Genomic DNA, 9,307 nt, shown 5'->3' on the forward strand with positions numbered 1-9,307 from the left:
CAAGCAGCAACAGATTTCCGGACAACAGTCAGGTGTAAGAAAGTACTGAAAATAGAAGTGAGTGACAAAACACCAACCGTACAAGTGAGGGAGTAGGACGTGTATTCGACACACGTTTGCATCCTGTTGGTCTTTACGACTGGCATTAAAAATAAAGTCTTTAAAAAGTCGTAAGGCGCAGGAACCAAGTTATAATGCTTAACAATGTTTCCTCCCCTTACTAATTGTATCTGTTTAAACAGGTGCATCATGTTTTGCCCCGAGTGTGGAAATCAAGCAGAAAGTTCATATAAGTTCTGTCCTCAATGTGGCCTCAGGTTATTGAGTCAAAATAGGACCCAAGGTAAGTTTCCTATCAAACTCTTCTGTATCAGTTTCTTATTGTTATTATATGACTTCTTAATAATATTAATGATATAACCTTACATATTCTTAAATTAAGTATGCTGGAGATTGTAATTTATCATTCTCTTATCCTAGCTGTATGGAGTACCATAAAAGACTAAAAACATATTTACTGTGTTTTTATGTAACTAATATGTCACATTAATTGTTATACAGATGTGGCCACGTCAGCACCTCAGCCCTCAGTGGCTGATGGGAAGAGCCAAAAGGAGGATCAAGACCAGGTTCCAAAAGATGTTGAAGAAAAGCAAGAAAACGCTGCCCAGATGAAGGTGAAACATCTTAGAAACAGTTTTTAAAGTGATATAATTTTCATTCTCATATAACTGGAGCCATGAATTTAAACGACAGCATTTAAAAAAGAAATCAAAATAGAAAGAGTCCATGCAGTGTCCTTTCAAAATCCCAAGCAACCTTTACTTCCTCTTTCTGAAACTGAAACACAGTTTTGCCTGCTAGTTCACTCCGACATTACTTAGGATGGTAAACAAGCTCATAAAACAGGAGAGTGGGGTTCTGCCATGGCAAGAATGTGTTAATAATCAAATTGAACACATCTTTCAGTGCAAGGCAGTCCAGTACAGTACAACACCACCAGCAATCATAAACGTGTGTAGACGTAGTAACACATCTCTGACCGTTTCAACAAAAAACAAACATATGTTTTCTAAAGGTGGAATTGAGATGTGGTGTTGGATTTGCATTTCACTGTACAAGTGTTCTTAATAAAGTTGCTACCTATGAGAGCCTCTACAGACATAGAAAATAAATGCAGTTTTTTAGTAGAGTTGGGAATACTCACACAGTTGAGCTGTGATGAACCGTAATCACCGTAAGAGGTGTTGTTGACCTTGATGAAATGTTGGAGACCACAGTCAACTGCAGTTTTCTATCTTCCTAGGTTACTGTGACTGTTTTTTCTTTATCCATCCTTCCTTGCAACATGTCAGCTAACCAAAATGCACTGAATGTGGCCATATATTGCTGCGTTTACCATTTACCATTACAGTGAAGAGTTCAGCTACATTTTACATTTACTCATTTGGCAGACACTTTAATCCAAAGCAACTTACAGGTGAGGGACAACACTAAAGCTTCAGTGCAGTAGGAGACATTGGTGTAAATACTAAGTACTATATCTATTCAATAAGTGTAAAGATCTTTGCAGCTCTTTGTCAAATATGTTGCATTTTCAGTAGCTCCTTCATAACAACTGGTCTTCAACTAGTCCACTGGTGAAAGGCTTTTAATATAAAGCAGCAGCAGGTATGTGTTGTTGTATTAGCAGTATTATCAGATACGCAACACAGTTTTTTTTATGGTGGTAGAAGTTATCAGTAAAAAGTAATAAGGCTGATATCTGAACAGATAAGAGTGAAACTAAACTGTACTGAGAGTTGAACATGGAGGTAATAAACAGTGGCTTCCTCTATAGTCACCATAACAGAGACACGTTTTGAGCCAAGTCAGATAAACTTTGGGTTTGGACAGAGGTGACTGCACAGATTTTCCCAAGCTACCATGCAGGACCACAAAAAACACTTGATCATTGTGGTGATCTCTTGTGTATCCCGCTGTGGCGCTTTAGTGGAAGTTGCAATGTGTTGCACGGCTGGTGCAGTAATGCAGGAATTTAAGTGGGCTATAGCCTATTAATGATTACTGCCCTGGTGTCGGTCCCGTCAGCCAAAAGTCCCTCTTCCTCAGGCCCCTGCATTTTATATGAGCTCTTTCCCAACTATTATTGCTCAGTCATCTTCACCAGATGCCCTGGACTTTCCTTTCTGTCCCAGTCACCTGATCTTCCCCACACACCTGTTCCCAGTTTCCCAATCATCCAGCCAGTATTTAAACCTTGTATGATAGCCTACTTAGATAATTAGAGCAGTTTCAGTTTCACAGTTACAAATGACTGTGAAAAGATGACATGTTCTTTGTATTTTTATTAATGTTTTAACATATTTTCTTCCTCACTACAGATGTTATCCATTTTATTTAATTTTGATGTGAAAAACTGTTTTTTGGCTCAACACATTAACCACTCAATCCGTGTGGTAATTTCTGCCCCCAGAGAAACTTTACCCCCTAGAAATATTTATGACATTGAAAATGATATTGGCAAAGGTAACTATTAAAATGTTTTTCAGGGGCAGCTGGCAAGTGATGATTCAGAGCCAGCCAGAGATGATGCTACACCACAGGACCTGTCAAATAACACAGCAAGCACAGCCACAGTGGAAACCAGAACCACAGCCTCTGAAAGTATCTCTCAACCAGACAATAAAACAGACCTTGTATTACACCTGTCTGTTTCCACGACAGCGCCGTCTCCTACACCTGCCAGTGATAAACTGACAAGGCAACAAACAGAGAATGCAGACATTAGTACAGAGGCCAGTCCTGATGCAGTGCAAATTCCTGCTGACAAGTCAAGCGATATTCATTCTGGGCTGTTGTCTAATGCTACGTCATCACATACATCAACTGCAGAAACCGGCTCCACTGCACCTGAGCCGTCTCAGCAAACACGTGATTTGGTGACAAAGCACTCTGGTCAAGATGAAGATAAGACAACCAACCATGAGACACAAAATCTGTCTGGAAGGCCAGATGATAATGAAGATCACACCAACACCGAACAGCATACCTTTGCTAAACAAAGTGACAGGAACAAAGACCAAGCAGCCGGAGATAAGGTCTTGTGCTACTCAGATGGACAAACTCCCAAAGAATCCAAAGAGCATTCTGCTGATCCGTGTCCAGCAACAAAGGAAACAGCCAAAAGCACTGAGGTACTGTAGTTGTCAGTCAAATATATAGAGAGAGTTTAATCCTTAAACTGACTCGAAAACATCATCAATCATTTACTCAAAACAAAAGAATTATTGATCCCTTTTTCTAAATTCCTGGTTCATCTTCAACTCTTCTTTTTTCACAGACTATTGACCCCCAATCAGATGACAAAACAAGCACACACCTGGAGAGACAAGAACAGCAGCCAGTTAATAGAGATGTAGATGTCTCCAGTTCACCAGCATCTGAGGAGATGTGTGTTCTAGTCGAAGCAAATACCTTGGAAGGGTCCACTAAAGGTCCACTTATGTAAGTTTATATATATTTGTAGTAAGCCTAAGCCTAGCCTAAACCTTATTCTAATCCTAACCCTAAAACCAAGTCTTAACCCTTAAACAACCATTTAAACTGTGGGGTCCAACATTTTTGTCCCCACAAAGACCCCAAGTACAGTGTACAGTTTTGAGACCCCAGGAATATAGTAAAACAAATGTGAACAGGCACCTGCATGTACACACATATGTGAGCATTTGTTAATCTCATTGGGCAGATACCAGGTCAATAAATCGTAGAGATATCTAGGTTCAAGGCCTTTAAAGTGAGCAAGAAAATTTGAAAATCAATTTGAAAATTTAACAGGGAGCCAGTGTAGAGAGGCAAGCACAGGGGTGATGGGGTCATGCCTTTTTGTCCCAGTAATGTGTTATGCACAAAGTAGATGACCTTACTGGCCAAAACTATAGTTTGCTAACACAAAATCTGTAAGTCTATACAAACGTCTGATTTCAACTGTACACATACACACACCACAATATATATACATATATAGTTCTTAGAAGGTTCACAAGTTGAACCAATTATGCACCAGCTCTAGCACCAGCCCAGAACTAGCACCAGGTTCATCTTGGTGGAGAAGGGGTATCTGTGGTCCAACTCATCCCAAACCATCATGGTTTTTTCAACATCGCTTGAAGATGCATTCAAAGTCTTTGCAATTTTCTGGATTAACTGACGTTCATGTCTTTAAGTAATGATGGGCTGTTGTTTCCCTTTACTTAGTTGAGCAGTTCTTGATATAGTAGGGCTGTGTACCAACACTACCAAAACACAACACAGCTGATGGTCTCAAATGCATTAAGAAGGCAAGAAATTCCACTAATTAACTTGACAAGCCACACCTGTTAATTGAAAAGCATTGAAGGTGACTACCTTATGAAGCTGGTAAAGATAATGCTAATATTGTGCAAATCTGTCCTCAAGGTAAAGGCTACTTTGAAGAATGCCAAAGGAAAGGGCTGTGTAATGGCAAGATACATGTAAACTGATTGTTTTTTTTTAAGTGGGCATTTTTTAAGTGGCTGAAATAAGTTTTTTAAGTTTTTTTTAAGTCTTTGAATCCACAGTGTTACATTCCTCTGCTTCTCTGCCGGCACTCCTGCCTGCTTCTCAGACTTCAAATAACCCAAATTATCACTTTAAATGAACATTTATTGACAATTTTTCTTTCTTTTTTTAGTTCATCAAACAGTGATTATATACAAGTGTACTTCCATGCTGTCACTTCCAAAGAGTTACATTTGGATCCAGAGAAGGACTTTGTTTGTCTAAACTCTGGAGCATTGTTTGGAAACTGGAAAAATGGTCAGAGAATGTACTTTTCAAGGTATGACTTCGTAAATTCATTTGCAACATTCATTCAGTTAATATCTTATTTTGAATAATGAGTTTGTCACTTCTCTGCATGTCCCATCTCTTATAATACCAACTTGTGTTTCACAGGCGTCTAGAGGACAAGAGATATCTTGTTGAAGGACGGGTTATGATTCACAAAGACAGAATTCATGAGGTCATACCCTACAAATATGCTGTTTACAAGCAAAGTGGAAAACACTATAAGCAAATCTATGAGGCCCTCTATCAGGAAGAGGGAAATGAATACATCAACAGGTGCCTTTCAATCAGACAGGATCTTTTAACACACAAAGGTATTATCCTTGATGGACTTAGACACAAATTTTGCTTATGTTTACAGAGTGATATATTTTATGATAATGATTTTTTAGGGTTTTTTGAATGTACAATGTCTAAACTACAAAATAGATGTGTACAGTACATGTACTATTAATATTATAACATAGTTACATATTCACTTTTTTATTATTTATTTAACCTGTTTTTTACCATCTAAGTCCCACTTAGATCAGAGACCTGCCAGTTAGGGATGGGTACCGAACCTGGTGTTAAACTGGCCCCAGTGCTAAATTTTTAAAGAATACAGTATTGATAAGCTCCAACATTATCGGTTCTACTCTTGGTACTGGAGAAATTAAGAAAATATACTTTTTATTTCAACTCTGATGAAGACATTCGTCTATGATGTATTTTTGCTGTTCCCTACGCAGAAGTTCATCTGCATCTCTCTCTATACTAAATTAAGTCTGTTCTTAATTGTTTTGTTTTTTTTCTTACCAAATAGCTAAAAGTACCGATAACAGTACCGTTAAAGTAACCTTGATAAAAAGTATCAGTACTGTTAAAATCTTAATGGTACCCCTCCCTACTGCCAGGGAAATATGACCAAGACAGCCACATTTGTTTTTTTCAGGTTTGAGTGCATAATGTTAACGTTCACCACATGAGTTTGAATGTTGATCAGGGATTCCCACTGAGGAATAAACTTATGACAAAATTGGTGTCACAGATTACACCAGACATTTTACAAGAAAAGACATTTCAGCTCAATATCTGTAGATTAGAAGTGTTACCTCCAGAAGCTGCCACCTCATCAGACAAAGTCTGTGTCTTATTAATGTCATCTGGTTCTCTTTTGGCATTGGGTTTAAATCTGAGATATTACTAAATAGGGACTTTTGCTTTGCCCCTTTGACATCAAATCCTACGCCATTGTCTTGTCAGTCAACTCTCCTCTCATCCTGTGATAAGTCTGCTACTCTGTGAGGTCTCTATTCTGCTGCTACATGGAGCAGACACTTTAAGTTTATGTTTGTAGTTTACGACCAAGTATTTATTTTATTTATTTTGATTTTAATGAGATAAGTGTTAAAATGAAATGTTTGGAACATCAGCAGTGTGAATGCACCTTTACCAACTGCTGTTTGCTTTGGCTTAAACCTGCTGTTGTGTAGAGACATTTAAACCATTTACTGTGTGAATGGGCCAATAGAAATAGATATAGCAATTCATGCACCCCTGACAAATGTGTGCTGTTGCACTTTTCAGGCGAGTGGCACCAATATGATGATATGATCCATCCCAAGATGAGCAGTTTGTGTTTTTGGCAGTCTACCAAAGGAACCGTACTGAAAGGGAGAGAAGAAGCTGGCAAGGAAATGCTAAAAATAATCTTTGATCTTCTAACCACCTGGAATGAACAAAATGTGGAAAACTTCTTTTTCCTGCTACGCCTGTTCTGTTATGCATACAGCCAACCTTTACTTCATGATGGCATGAAAAGACCGTGGGGATTGCCATATGGTAAAGAACAGGTAAATATCAATTGTTTTTATTCTACAACACCCAGTCTAAAACCTAAGACAAACTGAATAAATAAATACTGTCTTCCAGCAAACATTGTGTTTTAAATGGAAGTACTTGTTGTAAGTCATTACCGCCTTAATTTACCTTTTACAGGTGAAAACTCTGCTAAAGTGTTTCCTGGAGGAAAACATCAATCCGGAGCCAAGCAGTTGGAAAGGAAGAACTGAATCTTTCTTACCACCTCTGCATGCTGGAGTTGTTGGTTTGCTCGTCTACAACAAGTATCTGAAGGAGAGCATGACAGATCAGCTATCTAGTCTATGCGATCTTCTTCGTCTGCCTAGAAAGCCACAGCACCATTTCATCTCTTTTTGGGAAGACTTTGTGAAGCCGTTACCTGATAAAGAGAGGTAACTACTGTGTGGCTTAAAATTAAAATCAACATAATGATAATAAAGATTATAATTTATAATTAAATAGACAAAGGAACAAGAAAAATTACAAAAAGCTGAATGTTACAGCTCCCTTAGATTTAAGTTTTAAGAAAATAGTGACTATCAGCCTGAGCTCCTCATAGTTAGATCAATATAAAGTTAAAAGTTCAGTCAACTATTACTTGGCCTGGAAATAGTATTAGTCAGAGGACCCTGTCATTTAAACTCATTCAAGATTACAAGTTCTGTTTGCCAAATCAGGTAGACATGGGTCATTTAAAAATGTATCCATTAAATAGAGTAGTAACAGAGTTCTACTTTTGAGGAGTAACGATAACAAAATAACTAGACAGGGATAGAAAAAGAAGCAAAACTTAACTATGTTCTACAAATAGAAATGTAAAAGGACAAAGCTATCCCACAGACCCATGACCAAACATGGTACCAGCCGTTCAGTTCAATTTAATTTTGTGTTGCTCCCAATCACAACATACATTCTATTGATTTCAAATTGAAATGCATTAGTGCCATGTTGTTACTAATGCACATCAGTTAGAAAATATACTGTTTTATCTTTTTCCCTTTCCATCCTCACTGATTTGGTGTTTCTGTCCATTTTTACTGGAGTTGAAACGTTTGAAAATGTGGATCTTTTCATGTGAACACAGAAAATAGAGCTGTTCACAATGCTGGCTTATGTAAACATAGCTCATGTATTTCTGCTAGCTAGCTGTGTTTAAAAGTCAGCTGTTAACCTACTAAAGACAAGATATAGGCCATGGGAGTAATTATTTCCATGTCGTGGTTTTTCATGAGCCAAGATTTCCTATTTTGACATCCAAACATAATAAGATTGATCTTCTGATGATATTTGAGGGTGTCAGTACAAGAGGCTTTGTTTTGTCATGAAAACAAAACTATGTCCAAGGTCATATCTGTACTTCCTTCACTTTTACCATAAATCACTCAACAAATCATTTAAGAAATACATTTCTACATTTGTCTGACACAAATAATAAATGTAAATACATGTATGACAACACTGTGTGATCAGATATTCTGAAACTCAAAATAAAGAGATCAATGACAGTGGGAGGTAACAGAAATGAGCTTTACCCTGAAAACCATGTAAAGTATGTCATTGGCCTTGTTGATGTAGGTGGTAATCCATGCCTTGCCAGCAACAGTGTCATTAAATTAAAAGAGTAAGAAGTTGTTCTGTTGTTATGGCACTTCAGTGTAAATGTAGAACATCTAAAAAACAATGTAAAAACAGTGGAAAGATACTTCTTTCACCAAAACAGCAATGGCTTTGCATGCAAAACATTTTGTTGCGTTTAGTAGAACCCTTAAGGTGTAAATCTGAGTACAGTCGTCCATGTCCTCCAACAACATTGTACAGAGTAGAAACAAAAGTTAAGTACTTAAGATATGATATAATAAAAAAAACAACAACATGGTAAAATGTCAAAATATTGAATAGTTTTAACTTCTGTAAAAAGCACTTCCATTGTAAATACATTAAATACTGACTTCTTTACCCGCACAGTCTTGCAGATGCTGTTGAGATGCTTTGCAGCCATGCTAGACATCACAACATTGAGAAGTGGGTCTTGGTCATCCCTCTGATTCACCTGCTGAGAGGAGAAAGCAAGCCATTTGAGCCAGTTCCACTGGTCTTGAATCCACAGTTTGACTCCTGGACTGGCTTTAAGGGGAGCAAAGGAACACATTCATACAGGGACAGTAGTGCAAGGTATGTAAGTGTTTCTCTCCTGCAAAGACTTGAGCACAAGTATGGAACCCTTTGAAATATCTGAGGAAAATTTACTAGAATCTCCTAAAAAAGACGTGCAGATCAGTGGCAGTGGCAGGCCGAGGAAGTCAATACTCGTGGGTCAAGAAAAAGACCTGTGATTTTTTTTTTTGATGCAATCATGTTGAAATTTAGTCAAAGGCACCTGGTCACCATAATCAACTCTGACTTTCAATTAGGAGTCTGATCGGGATCATGAAAGACCATGCATACCTGGCGGACATTGATCGTCGTCTTGTGCGCTCTTGGATGTCTCTGCTGAGTGTGGATGATCTAACGAGCTTCATATCCAGTGTGCAAGTGGAGCTCCTAGACATTCTTCATTTCATGCAGTTCATTGTCAAATCTGGAATAACTCACT

At 38.0% G+C, this 9,307-nt stretch overlaps 2 long non-coding RNA genes across 2 annotated transcripts; both read left to right on the forward strand.

The window, feature by feature from the left end:
• The first annotated feature begins 3,123 nt into the window (after positions 1-3,123).
• Positions 3,124-4,786, forward strand: LOC111239151. The gene is made up of 3 exons (XR_002665846.1): positions 3,124-3,197; positions 3,344-3,507; positions 4,715-4,786. It is a non-coding gene; the product is annotated as an uncharacterized LOC111239151 (long non-coding RNA).
• Positions 4,787-5,102: 316 nt separating this feature from the next.
• Positions 5,103-6,916, forward strand: LOC111239152. Its single transcript, XR_002665847.1, has 3 exons — positions 5,103-5,183; positions 6,439-6,704; positions 6,850-6,916. It is a non-coding gene; the product is annotated as an uncharacterized LOC111239152 (long non-coding RNA).
• Positions 6,917-9,307: the final 2,391 nt, after the last annotated feature.

Source organism: Seriola dumerili, unplaced genomic scaffold, assembly GCF_002260705.1.
Source record: "Seriola dumerili isolate Sdu_G_001 unplaced genomic scaffold, Sdu_1.0 BDQW01001903.1, whole genome shotgun sequence".
In the NCBI taxonomy this organism is placed as follows: Eukaryota; Metazoa; Chordata; class Actinopteri; order Carangiformes; family Carangidae; genus Seriola; species Seriola dumerili.